Genomic DNA, 22,576 nt, shown 5'->3' with positions numbered 1-22,576 from the left:
CCATTCCCTGAGTGCACTTCTAGAGCAAAAATAGCAGAACAATAGTGCGCAATGCAGTATTAATATAATGATGTAAATATTGATCACATTGTCTGGAATCCCTAGAAGCATAGCAAAGTGGTATATAAAGTAATTACAGTTTAATAGTTGTCAGTAATAAAGATCTTGCTGCAGGAAGGCTCTGAAATCAAGCAATTCTGCAGGTTGGGCTGTTTCATCAGGGAAGGTTATAGTTTTAAGAGCTATTTTGGGACACATTTTGTCCACACACTAATTGGTACATTAATAGCACCAACAATAATAAAACCGTATGTTTATGATAGTACAGTAAATCGCCTACCTTGATCACAGGCAGTAGGGTAATTTCCGTGAACTGGAAAGCCTCGAGTGAGTTGATTTCAGTAGTTCTTGCAGTATAGCTCTGGCTTGCTTTGTCCTTGGGCTTTAACAATATCAAAAAGAAAGGAAATTAGCTGAGATGCTCTGCAGCCATTTAAACTAAGGCAGTTCATCCAGACAGTCTTTTGAGCATGCCTACTCTTATCGCAGACCATGAGCAGGGAATCTGTCTGTGCAGCAATATCAGCACCCCTGTTCTTCAACATGTACCAACAGATCTTATCAATCTCACATAGCCTATAAGATCTCATTCTCAACTTTGCATTTCCTCCAGAAGACAGTATGTCAGTGTGGCAAAGTGGTTTGCAGTGCACTGGTGTAAAGGTGATGGAGTGCTCAAGAGAATGATAACAACAAATTTGACTGGTGAAATGATGGTTTATTTTGCAATCCAAAGTCACTTGACAACACTATATAATAAAGTTAACAGGTAATACACAATGATGCGTATTGTTCAATGAAGCCACGGGGTTCAGTCCCGAAATAATAAACACAGTCCTTAATACACACACAATATACAAACACGGTCACAAGTCCAAAGTGAGTGCTGTAGTGCTCGTGGTGCAAGTACAATATATCGTGAAACAAGTGCAGTATTGTCCGGGTTTGTGCTGGCCTGTAGCGACAGCTCCGGATCGTGTTAACCGTCTAATAACAAAACACAAGTATATAATTAGATATGACAAACAAACAAAAACACTCACGATATATAACTTGGTTCTCCTTCCGGGTTAGCGTTAACCATAACAAAAGAACAGATCACCTCGCTACTCCCCCTTGGTTAACGATTGCAACTGCTCCTCCAATCCGCGGCTGCCACATCGTTTCCCTTCCGGGTCGATGATTTAGTGTACCGTAGCTCCGCCCCTTTCTAGATGGCCGACGTCTGCCTAACCCTGGGAATGAATTGTCTGGCCATCCAGTCCAGGGCACTCTGTTCCCTTTACACAGCGCCCTCACAGGTCGAGAGGGAGATTTATCACCAAGAATCATTCTGTCTCTGTCACAGTCAGACACAAGCCCTTTACACTGATACCACTTCACTCCCAAGAGCCAACTCTCTCAAAGGGGATCTTAACATGGAATGCTTTTATTTACACTTTTACTCCGTGTCTAACTTCAATAAGCATCCGTTAATGTGACAGAAAATGGGTCAGCTGTAAGTGTTTGACCATGAACATGTACCACTATCCTTTAGTCTATAAACCACCTGACACTGTATTAAAAGATCCCTTTACCAAGTTGAGGATAATTCAATCTCATCCCTGTTTAATCCAAATAGCTAATTACATCTTCTGAGTTAATTAGCAAAAATTGTAATTACACTAACAATGTAATCTGATTGGGCAGTAGCATTAAATTGATTCGCTGCACATAGCCAGGAGTCTGAAAAGTGCACACAAGCTATGGTGGAGTGGAGATATGGACCATGATACACTTGGAGATCAGCAGCTACTTAACAGTATTTGTTATTTAAATACATTTCAAAACTAGTTTGTTGTGGAATTGTTAGTTGTTGGTTTTTATGACATTAATAGAACACAACAATGAATCACCATGGCTTTTATTTTGCAAGCCTTGATATAACATTCCCTATTTGGTGCTTCACGTACAGTAGCTAGCTACACAGAAACATGCGATCTAGCTGTGTGTTGCTAGAATAAAACCCATTCATTTATATTTGTTTTCTGATGAGAAATGGCAGACTAACTTAAAATCATGTCTTCCTACTTTTTACTATAATAGTTTTCTCAATGCACAGATTATATTACTATGCATAATAATATACAAATGAATGTCTTCAGTTGTATTCAAAGGCTTTTGTGAAGAGTGTTTTGAATATTGTCGATATTCTATTAGAAACTTGGTTGCAGAATTCCCCTCTAAACATTAACAGCTTTCACAAAGACACTAGCGTACTGGTACTTGGCCAAAAATACATACAGTACTCTCACAAGAACTGTGTGCCATTCAAAATACTTCCTTAAAAAAATAATTCTGAGAGAAAACTGTTTGCCTAAATTAATAGCTTTCCAGATTTCAGAAACTATTCAGTGACAGCAAATGCATGTTAAGTAATATATGTTTCATAATCATGGCACTCTGCATGCTGTAGTTTTTATTTTGCCAAACCCATTTAAGCCTGAAAATGAACAGGGTAATTGTGTTATTCTGTGCGCCAGAACTGCGGAGGTTGCAACAGCAGCATTTCAAGCATTTGAAAAGGATGGGGGAAATTGTGCTAAGGGGCAAAACTGCATAACTGAAAGAACTAGCTTACCGAAACAGCCTCACTCAACTAATCAGCAGTTTCAGTTTATTCAGCATGTTTGCCGAGACCACTCATTGTCTTTGCAAGACATGATTTTAACTGCAGTCTCTCTTTCTCTAGCAGTGAGTCAGATCCATCAGAACTGCAGGGTTGGTCTGGGAGCTTTGTTTGCTGACGGAGGCAGTCTATCAGTGCAAAAAGCCATGGCAAAGCGTAGGCTTAATTTTCATTAAGAATGACGCAGTGTATTATTAAAAGGAACGTGTGTATATTGCAGCAGTGGTCATAAGCATTGACACACATTTTGCTATGGGTGTTGATTTTAACTCAAATTTTATGACACCAGGTGGAAACATCAAGGTTCTTAGCCCCTGGTATAGCTCCAGTTATGAACCCAACTAAACACTGCTGGGTCAGGTTTAAGATGTAGGGGTAACAAAAGACTCAATGTACTTAATAGAGCAGCTGTGTGCATATTGCTCATGGTAAACAGCAAGACAAAATAACTAAATAGGTGGGAAATGTCAGGAAGGTAGGAAAGTAATACTACTGTACTTCAGTGAAATGGAAACACATTGCATCAGTGTGTGTGTGTATACAGCCTTTATTTATATTTAGTACTGAAAGCAAACATCTATTGAAACGTATCATGTTTGTATGCACTCTTATAACATTGATAAATGACTATCACAAAGATATCACGCAAAGGAAAGCCATATAGGAATGATATCGTAAATAACACAAATTCTCGTATGGGGTTCTAGGTATATTCTAGTAATTATTCTTTTTTTTTGGCTAATTTTAAATTAAGACTAAAATTGGTTTGAATACTGAAAAAATATTCCAACATGAAAACCCCATGTTCATCCCAGCATTCTCAAAGAACTCCAGTTGACATGGTTTAAGACCTTTACTGGCATCAGCTGAATCAGTACAGTTCATGATACTGTGATGGCATAGCAACCAAGCTGACATGCTTGAAGAAGTATTATACAAGCATATTAATAATAAATGCAATATATCCTCGAGAGCATGCAGCCAATTCTCCTCTAAACATCTGAAGTTGGTTTTGCAGGGAAGATATTTTAGGTTGAGATAATGTCACATTATTCTTAGATAAGCAGCACAGACAGAACAAGGATTTAACATCCACAAGACTAAATATAAATCCCTTGTCAAAAACAGGGATGTTTTGTCAGAAGTGGACAAGATCAATAATAATTGACACGGAGTACCGTCTCAGCTGTCCCGTAGGGCTATTACTGTAGGTGTTGAAATATTCTGATTAACCAGGAGATAAAGCACCGCAGAAAACAGAAAAACAGAAAAACAGAAAAAGCATCAGACACAAACAAGACAAAATTCACCCATCCAAACTCAGATAATGGCGACAGATTTTAGTGTTTTCATTTCAACTGGATGACACAATTGTTAGTGCAGCACTTTATTTATTTTTAAACTTTTGCTCCAAATCCTGCAGGACTTTGGTTTGAGATACTTCTGTGTGATTAAATGATGTAGCTGAATACAAGGAAGCCAGTAGTGGGTTGATTGTACTTTTTAAAGAAACAGTACAAAAACACATTTTTGAATCCTGTTATAAACACAGAGCAAGAAATAAAATACAACAATGTAGCTTGCTGAGATTTACAGTATAGGCTGAGGTTCCTATGCAACTCAGCATGGTTTTTACTGTGGGTTTTCTATGGAGCAGATGTTCATGCCATCTTAGACAATCCTTGTCAATTTCTAAGCAGTTGTGGGACTAGAGAGCAAATACTCCTAACAAAAATATATTCTGTCTAACGTGTGTATTTTAAAAAGGAAACTAGGATAAGACTGCACAAGGAAAAAAAAAAAAAAAATCAAACTCTCTCAAATTAACATGGGTCTGTGTTGTAATGTGCTTGAAGCTCTAGAAAAAATATAGTGAACACTGGACACAAACATTGTGGGGAAAAACTTTAGGTAACTAAACTTACTCTGGGCTCTTGGTTGCAATCTTAATGAAATGGTCCCTATGGAATAACCATCCACAGTGACAGTGACAGCAATCTAATAAGTAGCCAGAGTAATAGGGCTGGGGCGAACTGGTGACCTCGCACACTGTAGACACAGGAGAAAAAGCAACAAGAGTCTGAAATAGAAAAGCGACGAGATAGTTTTTCCAGGAGTAACCGTTCAGATAAATTGATTGTTGCTATACTGCTATAGGGCAGCAGTGTGGAGTAGAGGTTAGGGCTCTGGACTCTTGACCAGAGGGTTGTGGGTTCAATCCCAGGTGGGGGACACTGCTGCTGTACCCTTGAGCAAGGTACTTTACCTAGATTGCTCCAGTTAAAAAAAACAAACTGTATAAATAGGTAATTGTATGTAAAAATAATGTAATTGTATGTAAAAATAATGTGATATCTTGTAACAATTGTAAGTCGCCCTGGATAAGGGTGTCTGCTAAGAAATAAATAATAATAATAATATACTGCATCTCCAGGACAGTTCGCTGCATTAACTCAGCACTTTCACATGACGAAAATGCAGCCAAAACAAAGTGAACGAGACAAGCTGGGGTAATGTAACAGTTAATCATTAAACAGTTCTGCATACTGTGATGTATTTTATTTTATTTTTCATCCGTGATTTAGTTGTTTTTGTGCATCTTCATTTGCAAGTGAACTATGACATTAGGGCCTTATAGAGAACTATATTCTGCAATTTTGAATACTGACTTTGGATAGTTTTAATTCTGGAAACTGTTTTGTTTTTATTTATTTTTTAATCTTTTGGTTTTGCTAAATTGCATTGCATTTTACGTTTTATGCAGTTCTGTGCATGGATAACATTTAGATTTCATTTTGCCGTTAGGTCGTTAATGGGAAATTTTACATACTGCTATATACTGTGATAAAGAGAAAGAATCGATGCTGTAAATCTCCCTCCCGATCGGAAAGGGTGCTGGGGTAAAGTTGGTAGTACACTCCTCCATAGACTGGTTGACTCGACGGTGGGTGGAAACCGGAAGTCGGCCATCTTGGGGAAAGAGCGTAACTACAAGTACTCTAAACAACTCCACTGCGATCAGATACGGGTCAGGCAGCGATTGGATAAACCATGGCAACGGGCTGAGTGCAGGGAGGAGTTTGGTGGTTCAAAGGGGATGCAGTTGCGCGAGTACGGCTCCTTGCGTTGAAATGTAACATACAGCCGGAGCAGTGTATGTTTGTTTTTGTTACGTGTTTGTTTTTTGTGTCTCGCAGAGGAGGACGGAGCCAGCGGCTGCTGCCATGGAGCCAGCCCAACCAATTGAGCACTACCCTCACCTCACGACACCAGCACCCTCACCTCACGACACCAGCACTCACCACCACACCGCTGAAAGCAAGAGCACATTTTCATGCACAGGATTTGTGGAGTGGATTGTTTTTCTTGTTTTGTTTTGGCCTGCAAGCCAGCCGTGTCCTCCCCCCCTCCCCCCTCTCTGTTCTATCCCTTGTCTGTTTTTTGTGTTCCCCCGAAAAACAGACAAGGGATGGAACAGGCCGAAATGAAATAATCAGATATGCGTCACACGCGTTTAACCGTCACTGAAGTCAACATTTTATAGGGTTGGATATGTGAGTGCTGACTGTATCAACCGCTGAGTGTTGAATCCGAGTGGTCGTAGATGTAATTGCAGGTAAGCAGACAGATAATAGAAGTGAAGGTTGCAATCTTGTTTTTTTCTTTTCTTTTTAAGTTACAGGAAACTGAACGATTACTAACTCAAACCAAAATAACTTTAAAAAGAAAGTAAATCCATTTATAGTTAATAATAATAAAAAATAAAAAAAAAACTCCTGAGTGCAGGATAAATAACAGAAACTAGAATGGAAGCCTGGTCAGGGTGCTAACACCTCACCTCAATCCCTCTTTACCATACTAACTTTTCCCTTACAACCTCCCCCTTTTTATACCTTGGCTCAGGTAACTCCTCCCTTTGGAACAAACCAAGAATTAAACCAATAAACTCTAAAAACATTAAAATGCAGTCCCCGAAACGCGCATACAAATACATAATAGTATTTACATGAAACCACTACATTCTAAATCAAAATACCACAACAAATCAAGCCCAGAAACCTTTTATTTTATAAATAGAACCGTCTGTCTTTCAATCCGACAATACGGTATAATCCAATTCTACTTGCGCCTGTTATACAGGATTTATGGTAAAACCGAGCTCTCATATGCCCCACATGTACATGGAGTCTCACTGTCCCCCAGGGCCTGCCCAAACATGGCGCTGCCCATACACCACACTGATTCAGCGTAACCGCCATTACCAAATGGTACCAACTAGGGATGTAAATATAATTTAAAACTGATTCATAGCATTAATTCATACAAAATCTTGAAAAATGAATTGTTGATTGGTACGCTAAGTTTATGGGATGGTAACGTGTATATTTTTTTTTTAAATGGTGTTTTATTTTATGTGAAACCAGTGTCCCCTGTAGTGGATCGAGATTAACGAAGGAGATACTAGAAACTTAGAAAGATGTACCCGGTACACACATTGTCAATGTGATACAATCGTGATGAAATTAAAGTGGAATTGTGCTCTTAAGTTGCCTCTTTGTATGTTTGGTAAACAAATGTCAATTCATGACAAAGACTAAATATATGTGGAAAGTGTATTTATTTAAAGGGTATTTAGTGTGATGGTGTAACTACAGTTAAATGGTTAACAGATAGAAATCAAATAGTTTAACCCTTTGCTTACAATTTCCCCTTTCCGGTCCTATGGCGGACATCATCAAAAAGACGTAAAACACAGGTCTCTAGTCGTTTTTTCTCCGGAAAAGCCGAGAAAACCATTCAATGGCCGAGTGAGACCAATAGGAGCCGAGAGAAGCCTAAAAAAAAAAGGTGTGGATCTGAGCAATACACATAGCCAAGGCACCACAGAGATAACACGGCCATAAACAAACAAGATAGCCGCTTCTGCATCCAGCGCTCAAAGAATATCACTGACATTTGCAGAGCTTTTTCAGATGTTATAATAATAAAATAATGACTTGGATCGCATTATTGAGAAGTTTGGTGATAAAACGAGTGATCAGGAGATGATTTATCAGTATGCACGACTATGAAGATGTATATGAAAAATACAGCGAACAAGGGGTGGGGCTGGAGATGCTGTCCTGTTGATATGCAGTGCCTTTTAAACCTGTTTTATTGTGAAAAAAATACTTTTAAACAGCGCGTCTAAAATAAACTGCGAGTGTGAAAATAAATTGGACCTGACGTGCCCGAGACACGCTGAATAAATGGACCGCAAAGGGTTTTAAAGGGATTTTTATTAAAAGCAAGTACGTAAAAAAAGACAAGATTTTTTTAGTTGCTTGAAATGACCACAGATAAAATGCAACTTTATCAAACTGTGCCCACAACTACTGAACTAAAACATCTTAGTTTAAAAAAACAAACAAACAAAAAAAAAACGCGCTACTCAAGATGAATGAAAATGTCATCTGTTATCATAGAGCAGCGGTTCTCAAACTCTGCTGCACTGTGACCCCCTAGTTCTAGCAATACAAATGACTACGCAATATTGATTACAGTCAACAGTAAAAAATTAAATTAAATTAAATTACAAATGCTTCTAAGCTGCCACGGTTTATGCGATCGTACCACAAGGACAGCTTCTTGATCCAGCTTTCGATTTAGTCAGTAAGAATGTTTTAAGAATATTGAAGTGATAAAAAAAATATCTTTGCCAGGTAAGCATGCAAAGCAAGCAGTTAGCAGAAGCTTTTTGTTTATTTTATTTATTTATTTATTTATTTTTACTGCTGATCGGGTCATTGTTGTCGGCACTTCTTTTGCTGCAGTGCTACTCGATTCCCCTTCATTACTCCCGTTTCAACACTTTTCTTCAGAAAACTGTCAATTGTTTGATATTTATAAAGCAACTTTTTGAACTCCCTTCATAACAAAAATCAAAAGAGACTACAGTAGTGCAACCCGCTGACATGGCAAGTTGGTTGCTAGGGAACCAGTTCAGAACTTTCAGACAAAGGCAGGTAGGGCGAGGGACTCGCTGGGAGTACAATTGAGTAAAAAGTGGCAATAATAATAATAACAATACATTAACGTACCTGCTTCTTAAACTAAAATGTTTTTATTTTTATTTTGCAGGTATTTGACACAACTTTGTTTTGACCGCTCCACCTTTACACTCCTCCCTTTTCTATTTTGACGCCAGCTGCTGGGCTCTGCGTGCGAATAATGGAAATCGACAGCTTGAGACTAGTTTGATAGATGCGTTTTCAGCCGACTTACCCGACATGCCTTACCTGACATCATGTGTTGCCAAAATAAAAAAAATAAAAATTACAGGCAGTAATTGGAGTTGCAGTTCAGAGGCAGTGCGTAAACAGCACATGTTTTGTTGGATATTTACTTTTAAATATTAACGTATAATACAATTTATATTATACTTATATTATATAGACTTCAACCTGCTGCACCATCCCTTCAAAACCACAGGTAAGTACATGTTTGTTTTTTTCCTTTTGGTTATCAATAGTCTGTAACAAAACATTTACATTGCAGTCAATTGCATTTTACATAAACAGAATGGTGTTGTTGTTATTACTCTGTCCTTGATAGTAATAGTAAAAAGTCCCATTGCAATCTCATCAAGCAAGGCTTCAAATTATTTAATTATTTCTATAGGGGATGGGCTTGCACCATCACACAGAGGTAACTTAGAAGAAAGTAGACAATGCTTTCATCAATGAGAAGACTCCTATCCAATAAGGCTGGCTGGATATGGAGCATTGTTCCTTGTAATGCCAATTAGACCCAGTTTTAGAAATGATCTGCAGTAATTAAACAGGGTATTATCTTTGGCAGATGGTTTTTTTTCATTTTCTACCCAGCTTTATGTCCATATGCTTCCACTGTTTCTCACTGGGCATATGCACACCCATTGGTATAATTAGTACAATTTTACATCAAGAGAATCATAGAAAACAGCTGTGGACAAATGCTCTCAAAAGACATGATCTCAATGTAGTCTGTATTATTGATATGGTCAGAAGTTAAAACAAAGCAGTAGTGAAGCAGTTCCTTTTACTAGCCACCCCAGTGGACCCCAGTACTGACCATCCTCTTCCTATAAACTGATTGACAGCTACATGACCTCACAACACACATACTAAATTATCAAAGAAAAAAAAACACAGGGACATGATCTGTTAAAGAGTAAAACATTATAGTAGGTTCTTTAAACTCCTACGTTTAAATGTTCATTCACCATTCTGCTAAAGTTTTCTCTTATTAGATCAGATTTTATTGTGTGCTTGGCACAGAAATGATAAGGGGAGAGTGTCGTTCACAAAACATCACTCTTTGAAACCACAAGGATCAGACGCCACAATTTTAAATCACGAAATTTAACCTTGACCCCACTCCAAACCACACTTGGAGCCAGAACAGGCCCCCTCTCCTGTCTACTTACGTCACAGGACTTCATGATTTCATAAACGTCTGTCTGGAAATGGGACCGTACAACACAGCTGTTTTAAAAACAACTCTAATATGGGGCAGCATTGCGAAGGACATCAAGTGTGGCCATTAACTCTTACTATACTAACTGACAAAGCACTGGGTAGCGTGACAGTAGGGATGGAGAAGGCCAACAACTGAAGCACAAAAATGTATCTTTTTGATAATTATTATAATTACTATTATTATTTATAGTCATTTAGCATTTTAATAAGGCCTTATGATAGTGCTGGAACAAACATGAGATTATTAAATAGTCTTTCAAAATGTAAAGAATATTCAAATATTCTTGAATTTTGAATTGGCTGAAAAACAAAAGTAGAATTTGTACAACCAAATCAAATCAAACAGTAGAGTTAAACTACAGTAGAAAGTAGGTTATTTATGACCGATTCCATTTTTGTTGCATGACATCCTTTTGATACTGCCATTTATAAATTCTGTTATATGAACGAATACAAACCTGGTCATATTTCCAGGTTCAAGATCTGGAATAAATACAGCCCCCTATAGATGTATTGATATACATGTTCACCTACTTCAGTGCCTTTCTCTAGTAGAATATACCCTTTTTGTTTTGCAATTAAATTCAAATAGTAATTGTTTATCCATTAGGCATGGCAACCAAGTGCCATGAAAGAGCCCTTTGGTATTTATCATTGTTACTCATGTTTTGTAGATGAATCAGTTACATCTTTCAGTGAGAGAATAACAAAGCCATATAATAGATTGGGTACTCTCCAAAACACACACCAAGCCCTCAGGTGAAATTGACGTGCAAGTGCTGTTTTACATTGGCAAATGGAAAATTGTAATTAATAAGGTTCATTTTAACCTTGCTGTCTGAGCAAACTTGATATGGGTATGAAATAGTATTACTATATCAGAGTTATATTAACTAATATATTCTTGTTTTTTTCACTTTCTATACAATTGTGTTTCATTCATCATATCCTGGTGACTTTAAAATGCCTCAACAAGAATATATTGGTTCACAGAACCTGTCTGAGCATATCAAGTATGCTCAGACAGCAAGCACAGCACAGAAACCAGGACCAGAGACAGCTGGAAATTAAGCACAGACAGACTTAGGAAAGAGGGAAGGAGACACTTCTTCACACAGAGAGTGGTGAGGGAATGGAATGGGCTGCTTAGTCATGTTGTTGAAGGAGACACTTGTTCACACAGAGATTGGTGAGGGAATGGAATGGGCTGCTTAGTCATGTTGTTGAGGCAGAATCACTTGGATCCCATAAGAGATAATGTGACAAAGTTCTGCAATCAATTAACTAGGAACCGAATGACCTTAGATGGACCGAATGGCCTCTTTGTTTGTAGATTTTCTTATGTTCTATGTTTTTAATATGACCTCAATATAGTTGTGTAATCTACTTATGAGTGTAACTATTAGCCTGTCCTGCTGCAAAACTGGTATTTCTTACAAATGTATTGGTTACGTGCACTAGGGGCTAGGGGGAGTGTTGCAGAGGCACAGGACAATTGTTCTGAGAGCTCGACTGAGGCCACCAGACTGCTTTAAACTTAGCAGGATTTGAAAACTCACCATGTAATATTTTACTTAAGATCTAAACACAGGTTGTGGTCATAAGGCTGTAGAGCAGAAAGCTCAAATCATGAATTCTGAGGTATACATGAAAAGACATTTAGATGTTTGTCAATCATTTTAAAAATGTTACCTCACAGCGCAAGTATGCAAGTCAGTGTCAGTGAGTATCTGTAGGTTTCAATCTGAAGCTTCAAACGTTTCAACATTCAGTGTGTGACAGCATGCAGTATGGACCCACCTGTAAGGAAAATAATTTACATTTTACTGAAGTCTCTTAATAGCTATTGACTCAAATGGAAAGGCTAATGTCAAACAGATATTAAAAGGGATAGAGAGTATGGCAAATTCTATAAAATCATACCTATTCTATAAAATCATACATTTTCATTCACTTTGTAGGTTTTACACGTGCAGTCTTAAAATACATTTTTGCAAAAAAAAAAAAAAAAAGTATATATAAGTGGTGCAACAATTAATCGATGCATTGATTATTGATCATCTTTCCTTAAATTTCCGGAGCTTCGATAACATATTGGCAAATCGATGCATCAAATTAGAACCCAGTTTGAAGTCTCCTGTTGCCGGTTTGCATTCAAACCTTGAGTGTGTAAGAATGCGCTTCATTTAGTGCTAGTAAGGCAGATAAACAAGGATACGCACTTTAGGCCTCTACATACGCGTTGACAAGCCAAATCAGAAGTAGATCTATTGTATTCATGTTTTGTTTCTATTTAAAAATGAAGGCAATAAGTTTTTTTTTGTGTGTTTTAAATTTACCAATTACCTTTTGTTTCAAAGCATGTTGTGTTTGGATTACATGGCAATATTATATAAAAAGAAGCTGAATTTAGTACAGTAGTTAAATTAGACAGGAATTGTGAGATTAATTAAAATGTTCTGCTTTGGACATAAAACATTAACAGCAATGAACAACCATAGTTCAGATAGAAATTACTTCTGTTAAAATATAGTATTTTTATTACAAATATTAAAGGGACATCCGATGCGGACGCATATATATATTAGGGCTGCTTGACCTTCGAAGGTTAGCAACACATTACCGAAGAAAGGTTTGAACCTTTGATGGTACTCATTTGCATAATTGATTGGTCACCATAGCTACTTGTTTATATTTGATTAAAAATCCTATTATTTTACAGGTAATCCATATACATGGAATAAAACAGTCACATGTAGTTTAAAAAAACGTTATATAGAACAGTAATCATGTTTTTATAATTTAAATAAAAATACACATTGTTTATTTACACGTAATTGAGCCTGCTTGCTATCTATGCAGTAAGCTTGCATTGCACCAGCACCAACTGCAGCGGACAAAGCTTTAAAAGTCACCGTTCTACTACTACTAAAAATATTAATACAGTACTAATAACAATATGAACTTACACTTGTCAAGTGAACGCACAGTTTGCATTTAACTTTTTTTTGGTTGTCTGGGCATTTAACATAAAAAGCAGAGGGGTTTCGAGACATTTCTTTAAATACAGCTTACGCTATACAGCGCTTTACTGTCGAGATGGCGAATGAAGAAATTAAAGGTTTGCCTCTGGATAACACGAGCTGGAGCGGGGAGGGGTGGACAGTGCTCAGGTTTCAAAATTAAAATGATTTGTGTTACCGTATATTTTGTATTTCAAGCATATTCTACCATAGCACTTCTCTTACACTGTCTTGTACACTAGATATTCAGTTCATATTTTACTGAAGCAATACAGCCACCAGAGGTACGAGCCCACTGCTTTGGATACTATACCCTGCTCCAGTTGTACGTAATGTATAAAGATGTGGTAGCAGATTTTATTAACACCTTTTGTTTACTTAATATGCATTATACAAATCAAAAGATCGAATTTTGCATGTGAGTGACATGTAATGTTTGATTTATTATATATAGTATAGGCAGAAAAAAAAAACACTGCGTTAACCTGTCTGACGAACCTTCGAAGGTTTAAAACAATCTTCGAATCCCTTGCTAGCGAACGAACCTTCAGACACAGCCCTGATCACCGGCGTAGATTTAGCTAGGGACGGTAGGGACATGTCCCTACCAATGTCAAGGGACCGTTGAATTGTCCCTACCAATAATTTTGATAAATCTGAAACGTCTTTTGTCAAGTCATTTTATCTGCTCCACAAAGGGTTAACTCTCTCAAGCCCCCCGCCCCTCCCCCTCGTTACTCCTCCCTCCTCCAAAAAAACAAACCCCCCCAAAAAAACGCTAATTTGATTGGCTTAGGCCCTTCCATAATGCATCACTGTAACACGGACTCAGTGCGTGGCTGACGTCAGGGACCACCAGAGTGTGTTGATTTCATTGAAGTGCGGAAGTGCACAAGGACTCGGGCGTGAAAGGTAACTCTCCGGGTTTAAAATAAGGAAAATTCTAGTCATTCTTAAACGGTGTATATTGTGCCACAATTTTCACATTTATTTTAAAAAATAAGAATAAATATAATCCGTTTAATTCGATGTTTGTGTTTGTTGGTTAATGCGTTGTCACATTATTTCAATCCTCCTCCTTCCTCCCTTTGTAACTAACTTACTACTTGCTTGATATTTTTGTATCATGTGTGTAAAAAGCGAACACGAACATATGTATTTGATTGAATGGACAGTGTGACTATCCAGGCGGCTAAATAAACGCTCTATATTATATAGGCAGTAATAAAAAATATATATTGAAAAGTCAAATTAAACGGGGGCGGAGGACGACAACGACAGATATACAAATACATTTCAGTGGGGCGTGAGTAAAAAAAGGTTGAGGCCCGCTGGCTTAGGCTGGACTCTGGAAAGACGCTCATCTGAAGTTGCCGCTTGCCGGTCAGTCTGATATGAGTGTGAGCCACTGACTGAATGAAAGCCAGGTGCCGGGGCTGAAGGTATTGTCAGCTCGTCAGCAACATAGTTTGAGAGAATAAACCTACCGACCTACCTACCTATTACGTTAGCGACCCATTACTAGCTGATAACCCAACGTCCTTGGTGGCTAGCTAGCTTGTTTCACAGCTAAATAATTATGTGTGTGAGAGAAAGAGTGTGTGAGTGTGCGTGAGCATGTTTTGATATCGTCATCCAACTAACGTTAGCTAATCACTTCAATTTGGCTTTAGGTGACTAAAGCATAATAGCAACCAAAAAAAGAAAGATGGACATAAGGAAGTTTTTTTTACAAAAAGTGTAAGTAGTAAGATGTTATTAAAGTAATAAACACAATTGATAATGATTCTCATAGCAAATGTAAAAATAATTTACTAATGAAGTTAGCAGTCATACTTTCTCTCTAAACAGCATGCAACAATTTATCATTTTATCAGGCGAGTGAAGCAGTGCAACCTGGTAAAAGCAGTACAGAGGCAGGTGGAGCAAAAGGGTTGCAGGTGAGGTCTGTAATGGCTTAGTGATTATAACAGTGAAAGTGTTAGACTCAGTTTTGAGATATTATTGTTTGAGGCACATTGTGATATAATAGTAGGCTAATGCTGTATAAGTTAGCATAGCCATATATTTTCTCTCTATATGGCATGCATCAATTTATTATTTTATCAGCTGAATGAAGCAATGCACCCAGGTAAGAGCAGCAGCACAGACACAGGAGAGGCAGGCAGAGCACGTGAGCGTGCATGTGCTCATGCTTGTAGCGCCAGGGGTATTGGTAGCTTACAGTAAGGCTGGGATAGGTTATAATTCAGGTTATTAGTAATTCTACAGCAGGGATGTCAAACCAGCTTCTAGGAGGGACACTTTATCATAGTGTTTTAAGTGTATACCAGCCAACTTCATGTCAATCAAATTGTCCTCGATTCATGTCCAGCATTCATTTCAAGCCACCAGAAGTTACCATTTAACAGCTGTCTCCTAAAAAATTTCTTCCCGGGGGGGCATGCCCCCGAACCCCACTAGCGACCGTGACTCCGCCCCCCTACAAAATTGTGTCCCCACCAATGTTCAAACCAAACCTACGCCCTTGGCCCTGATATATATCTATCTATCTATCTATATATATATATATATATATATATATATATATATATATATATATATTAGCTCAAAGAGATAAGAAGAACATATTTTAAAAAATAAAATTAAATTGATGTACACAAAAAGTTTACATTATTAAAAATATATATATATATATATTTCAGGACGTTTCCGGCAAAGGCCCTTCTTCAGCTGTGTAGAAAGAAAAGTAAACAGCAGTGCAGTAATATTGTTGACTTATATACAGGGTCTACTTAAATTGCGGTAAATTTACGTATATAAGCAAATAGTTACTATAAAGGTTAAACTGCACTTGGTCGACTTACTTATAAGTTACTGTATGCTTACTTGAAATTATTTTTACTGTACTTTCACATCTGCTCTTATCTGTATTATGATATTCTGTAATGTGACATTTTATAATGTGATAACCTATAATGCTGTGGAGTAGTGGTTAGGGCTCTGGACTCTTGACCGGAGGGTTGTGGGTTCAATCCCCAGTGGGGGACACTGCTGTTGTACCCTTGAGCAAGGTACTTTACCTAGATTGCTCCAGTAATAACCCAACTGTATAAATGGGTAATTGTATGTAAAAATAATGTGATATGTGAAATAATGTGATATGTTGTAACAATTGTAAGTCGCCCTGGATAAGGGCGTCTGCTAAGAAATAAATAATAATAATAATGCGATAACTTTGTACTTTGATAACTTGCAACAATTGTAAGTCACCCTGGATAAGGGTGTCTGCTATATATGGGCAAAGAAACCTTTCATTTTGCATGCCTTACTTTCAGGTGGTCTGTTTCACTTCACAGGTCATTTCACCTCAGCAGTGTCTTCATGGTGAAGCATGTAACTGGCTGCAAAGCAGGTCTGTATTGAACCCCCTGCAGGGTTTACAAAAAAACACATTACTTACCTCTGCTTTTTGTGCTGTTGTCTATAATATATATCAAAGCATATTCCCGTTTTTACATATTTTATTTGTTCGTACATCATAGGTAAACATTCCAGTGTACCCAGTTCCTGCAACAGTGTTGCATTGTGAGAACAGAAAACTAGCACTGTTTCAGGAGGGAGCGTGGTCTGGATAAACTTTCTTTTTGGCGGCCGTTACTGAGTAAAGGTTTTAAAAGAGTTGGCAAAACATTTAAAAATATAACACTGACATACTGACAACAAGGGACACAGCAAGATAATGTTCTGTAGCACCCTGTAAAGTACACTAGCCAGAAAAGAAGGTGTTAAAGTGGGGTTGAATTTCCCTCTTCAGATGAAACTACCTAGGAAGTGCAAAGTAAGACGTGCAAACAGTTGTCTTCTTGTAGTACGGTACTGGATATACATTTTTTTATAATAACATGTCTGCTATAACATGTGTTTCATTCAAAACTGCAGAGTAGGCTATAAGACCTTGAATGGAAGTGCACATCAGGTAAGATGTATATAATTATGTAATTAGCTACAGTATAACCCCTTTACGACATTTAAGTATTAACAAAAGGGCAATAACAGTAAACGCATAAGAAAAGCCTAAGCACCAAACTCATATGTACCCAGCAGTACTGCTACACAGCAGAAGATTTCCTGCATCAGTAAACAACCTGCCTATCCAGACATTCCGAGTACCAGGGTTAACCACAATGTTCTGGCCACCTACAGTGCCTCACTGCTCGTGAAATAGTATGAAGTACTAAATAAAAAACAGGACTGCAACCATAATTGTTTCAAGCTTTCTGTTTTGAAAGAGAATAGAAGCTTCCCGCTGTGTTATTAGAGGTCTAACAAATAAAATTAGAAGGAACCTCTCTAAAATCGCAAGGATAAAAACTGAAAAGTGCACGCACAGCACGCAAGTTGTGGTTGTGACTTGTTTTTAAGTTAGACATATTGTAACATGCCTTATTAGCTGAAAAGAAGCTGCAGTTATAAAGGATGAGTGGGTAGCACTGCAAAATAGAGCAGTACATTGTTTGGAAGGTGTACTATAAATTATAAAATAAATAAATAAATCTTACTTTAAAAAAAAAATGAATTTGTTATCATGCATTGGATAAAGCTGAAAAAGACTATAATCAGCTTTTGTTTAGTAAGAACATAAGGCAATATACAAACAAGTCGCAGATTTATCACAGAACTTTTGTCTAGTTTGGTCTTAAAGGATCCAAGCAATTCTGCCTCAACAACATTATTATTATTATTATTATTATTATTATTATTATTATTATTATTATTATTATTATTATTATTATTATTAATAATACAATTGTTACAAGATATCACATTATTTTTACATACAATTACCCATTTATATAGGTTTTTACTGGAGCAATCTAGGTAAAGTACCTTACTCAAGGGTACAGCAGCAGTGTCCCCCACCTGGGATTGAACCCACGACCCTCCGGTCAAGAGTCCAAAGCCCTAACCACTACTCCACACTGCTGCCCAACATGACTAGGTAAACCCATTCCATGCCCTCACCACTCTCTGTGTGGGGGAATGTCTCCTTCCCTCTGTCCTAAGTCTATCGTCACTTCATTTCCAACTGTATCTCCAGTTCTGGTTTCTGTACTTTTTTTTTTTTTGTAGTACCGAACTTGTAGCTCTACAGTATCGCCATACTGTAAATTTAAGGATGTTGGAAATGGTGGTTTGGGAATAGTTACATGTACCAAACTAAATTACTCAATCTTAAATGAAAACATAAATAAACAAATTATTTATCATTGTGGCATCCTCTAAATGTGAACTACAAGAATTTAGCGATGGAGTACACCAGAGAAATATCCCTCACTCATTCCAGTCATTCTTTTCTTTTACTTTTCTTTCTTTGATTTCCTCTTTCTATGTCAGTCCAAACACACGCAGTTGTTACTTAGGACTACTTTGCTTTTCATAGCGTGTTCAATTGTTAAAGTTCCTGATTTCACCACTAAATAAACCTGGTTTCAGTGGGATTTAACACAGTGCTCAGTTGTCTATTTGGGACCCCTTTGCACTGTCATCAGAATCGCTTTGGCGAATATGTTAATGATGGGGCAAGACATGTCTTCAGAATACCATTTCAGTACAGTACAGTATTATTTTTTTTTTTTTACGTCTTCGCTCCATTTATGCGCCACAGAATCGGGGGCAAGCGCCGTTCACACTTGTACTCGCATTTGCGCTGTGATCAGAATACAGTCTTAAGAGTTTGTGTTAATAAAAGGTTTTTAAAACATACTTATGTATTTTCCTTGAGAAACTATATAAAATAGGTAGTAAATGAAAAAATTATTTAAATCAATGTGTTTTTTTTTTGGTTTGTTTGTTTTTTTTAAATCAAGCAATTAAAATCATGATTGAAATTGACTTGATTTAAATCAGCCAACCTTGATTTAAATAGTAGCCTCTGTATGTCAAGCACCTCAATCCACCCAAGCGCTCAGAGCAGGAGGCAGAGGATGACTCAAGTCTGCTTGTGCAGGGAACTGTTTATCCTCAGGTCAGCCATTTTAGTGAACTTGTGTGAGACATCAATGCAACATGAACAAGGAGAGGTGACTAGGAAAGGCACATACCCTGCAGTTACTTTATTTAACAGCTCCAAGGCAAAGGTCAGAAGTTTATGAAAATATTTTTGCAGAGATGCTGAAGTGCATGTTGCCATGGTACACCCTACATTATTAATTTGGGATTTTCACTAAAATAAAAAATGAACCCTTTTTTGGGATGCATGGACCTACCTAAAGTTAGACAGCAAACATTTAACAAACTGAAACTGTTATATTCAGCAGTGCATATTGCATTGTGCATTTAGCAGCCATTTAAGTGGCTCTGTGATTAAAGGGTTTAATTACATAGCACGCAAATTAAACCAGGGTTATATTATACATGTATATGACAACAACCACATGAAACAATTAGACATTAACTAAAGGTTGTCAAAATAGTAGCAAGCATGAGTACATTAAACTGATTTTAAAAAGTCCTGACTTCCAGAACACAATAATACTAAAAGAAACACAATTCAATGCACAAACTTTGACAGCAAGTCTTTCTCAATGTCTTTAATATTAAAATGAGCTTCAGTTCACATTTTTATATTTTTGGGAACACGTGTTTTGGGGGTAGCACCGAACAGCTGACCTCCGAAACTGGCAGGTTGACTAACTGCACGTCACACGACGTCACTCAACTTCAAAGAAGCAGCTTAACAGACTTAACAAAAACAGTAATGTTTGTGTGTGTTTAAACTGTATATAGTAACAATTGCAATTGCAATTGCATTCAGCTTTTTTAATTGAAATTATGAACCGTTACGTTTCAGAGACATAAGTGCAGTTGCAATCCAGTAACATCAATGGCTCTTTGGAAAGTGTATAGTTTAAAAAAAAAAAAAAATGAAACAAAAATCCAAGCAGTTTTAAAATAGTGCATAAACAGCAACGTGCTACAAATCCATATGTTCACAAATCAAGCTCCAGACATTAAAAAGAAGGGATTTTTTAACTTTAGTACAAATTATACTGTAAATATAGAACAACATTTTAATCGCCTGTAAAAACAAGGTAATCCAATAACATATCTCCCTCCCCCCATGGATAAAAAAATACTATATATATATATATATATATATATATATATATATATATATATATATATAGTTGGCTATAACAAAATGTAGGTCACCATGACCTACTCTAAATCCATGGTGTGTAGTTTTCTTAACAAATGCCCAAAGCAGCTCTGAAGATAAAGCCAATACTAGCCCACCCAATCAGAGGACAGGTCACCATGACCTATATTCAGATACCCTGAAGAACTTTTGCAGATGAATGTCCATTCCAATTTCCATCACAATCGAATGAGCGCTTCCTAAAGATGTGGTGTACCACAATCACCTTTTACTCAAATTAATTGGTGTCTTTGTCACAGTGTTCTTCCACAGTAGTTTTCTGTGAAATTCTACTTTATTAGAAGGCTGACTTTGTTGTATGTTAAGTGCATTTACAATCTTTTTAAAATGTCCTTAACCCTGTGATCCAAACAGGTAGGAGAGTATATGCTGTGTATTATAATGTAAGAATCAATTTAAGCAGAAATAACAGCAATGAGAACAACATACAAAACAACCCACATCAACTGTACATACAAAATTAGAGCATGATGCATTAGCATGATGAAAAACTAAATTACCATGGCCTAGATCCACCATATGACCATACACTTTATTTGGGCCTGTCTACTCAACTGAATTTGTCATCGCTCTGGTGTGAGACAAGTTCTACTATAGCCGGTATCCCTCGATTACACTGGAAGGCGAACAAATGCTAGTTTACTTCGACATCATTGTGGATTAAGTTGACCCAACAACGCTACACTTGTACCCTGATGATGACGGCTACTTTGGAGATAATGTATCCATCCACCCTGCCAGAACTGTGAGCAAATAATTTGAGGAGCATGACCTAGATTACAGGTTTCTTCCATGACCACCACAATCCATAGATCTCAATCCAACTGAGCATGTTTGGAACAAAGGAGACCAACACATTCGTCATCAAGATCCTCTGCCTTCCACTCTGCACCAATTATTAGAGACACCCTCCAGCACCTTGTGGAGTCTATGCTACGCTGTGTCAAGGCTGTGATCAGAGGCAATGGTGGCCCCAACACATCTTAGATAAATATTCTACTAAAGGGGTCAGGTATTGTATGTAAAAATGGAATACCCTCACATTGTGAAAAGAATGATCTTAGCAAGTTTCATTGTTGGATGAATTGTGGGAATGTGACTTCGGGTCAAAACAATAAGCATATGGTTCAAGCAAAACCTCACTGAAAAGATGATACTGGATTTCATTTCTATGATCTATCCTGGGGAAAATCGTTTTCAGGATAAAAAATAAATGCTGTATGCACACACACACACACACACACACACACACACACACACATATAGCAGTAGTTCTAAAAATCTGATTTATGTCCTTGACTTTCTTCCACTTCCCTAAAGGAAATATTATTCGTGGAAAATCTCAGGTAGACCCAGTCTGTTTCATACATGTATAACTTTTTCCACTTGGCTTTAAGAGATTATTATACTCTGGGACAGGGATTTATAATAAAGTTCTTCAGACTGCAGCTGACCTGAACACTGCAAAACATGGAGAATCTATCTTTCCACAGATTACTCTCTCTCTCTCAATCACAATAAACACATTTTAGCATGGAGAAGGGAATAATTAAGGTACTTTATTGTAAAGAAATATAGAAAAAAAGGATTACAAGATTCTGTAAGATGGGTGATTGTCAAAAATGATATAGTTCCCATTAATGGAACTGTCATAGGGGTATACTTGCAGAAATTAACTGCAGAGTGCCATATTTACCCTTATGGCAATGATACTCAGACTGAGGCTCGCGAGCCGCAAGTGGCTCTAACGTGTCTTCTACGGCTCTCTGCAGCATATGATATCGAAGGACTCTGAGTGTGTATATGTACTTCAGTCAGGAATAATGTAAAACAAGTTATAAAACAACATTTCCCTATAAGCAATGCAAATAGAATTTGCGCACTAAAGAATTAACAAATCAGGATGTTTTTACTATGATCATGTGTTTTGTTGCTAATGAAGAGCTATGGTAGGTCTGTAACTGAAGGAATGCAACACAATGGTGACAGTTACAAAACAAAAATATGAAGATGAATACATATCTTTCCATGAAGAATTGGAAAAGGAGGTAAATGCATCTGCTTATTATGCGACACTGCATTTGCTCAATTCAAAAAAATGAAT

At 37.3% G+C, this 22,576-nt stretch overlaps 1 protein-coding gene across 9 annotated transcripts in view; it reads right to left on the bottom strand.

Moving 5' to 3' along the window:
- The window catches only part of LOC117426916 (double-stranded RNA-specific editase 1), a 192,122-nt gene that overhangs the window by 106,395 nt on the left and 63,151 nt on the right, over positions 1-22,576 (bottom strand). For 3 of the 9 annotated variants that reach the window (XM_034045133.3, XM_059033452.1, XM_034045134.3), the window contains 2 exons: positions 11,920-12,027; positions 341-442 (listed from right to left, as the gene is read on the bottom strand). The exons of 1 other annotated variant lie outside the window; for it this stretch is intronic. The gene's annotated coding sequence lies outside the window, so the exon portion shown is untranslated. Of the gene's footprint in view, positions 1-340; positions 443-11,919; positions 12,028-16,582; positions 16,682-22,576 lie in introns of all 9 variants that reach the window. 5 more of the 9 variants (XM_059033449.1, XM_059033450.1, XM_034045136.3 and 2 more) reach the window with 3 other exon arrangements.

The sequence above is a fragment of the Acipenser ruthenus genome, chromosome 11, assembly GCF_902713425.1.
Source record: "Acipenser ruthenus chromosome 11, fAciRut3.2 maternal haplotype, whole genome shotgun sequence".
Taxonomy (NCBI): domain Eukaryota; kingdom Metazoa; phylum Chordata; class Actinopteri; order Acipenseriformes; family Acipenseridae; genus Acipenser; species Acipenser ruthenus.
Note: the sequence above shows the minus strand (reverse complement) of the source record. Positions and strands in the feature narration are given on the sequence as shown.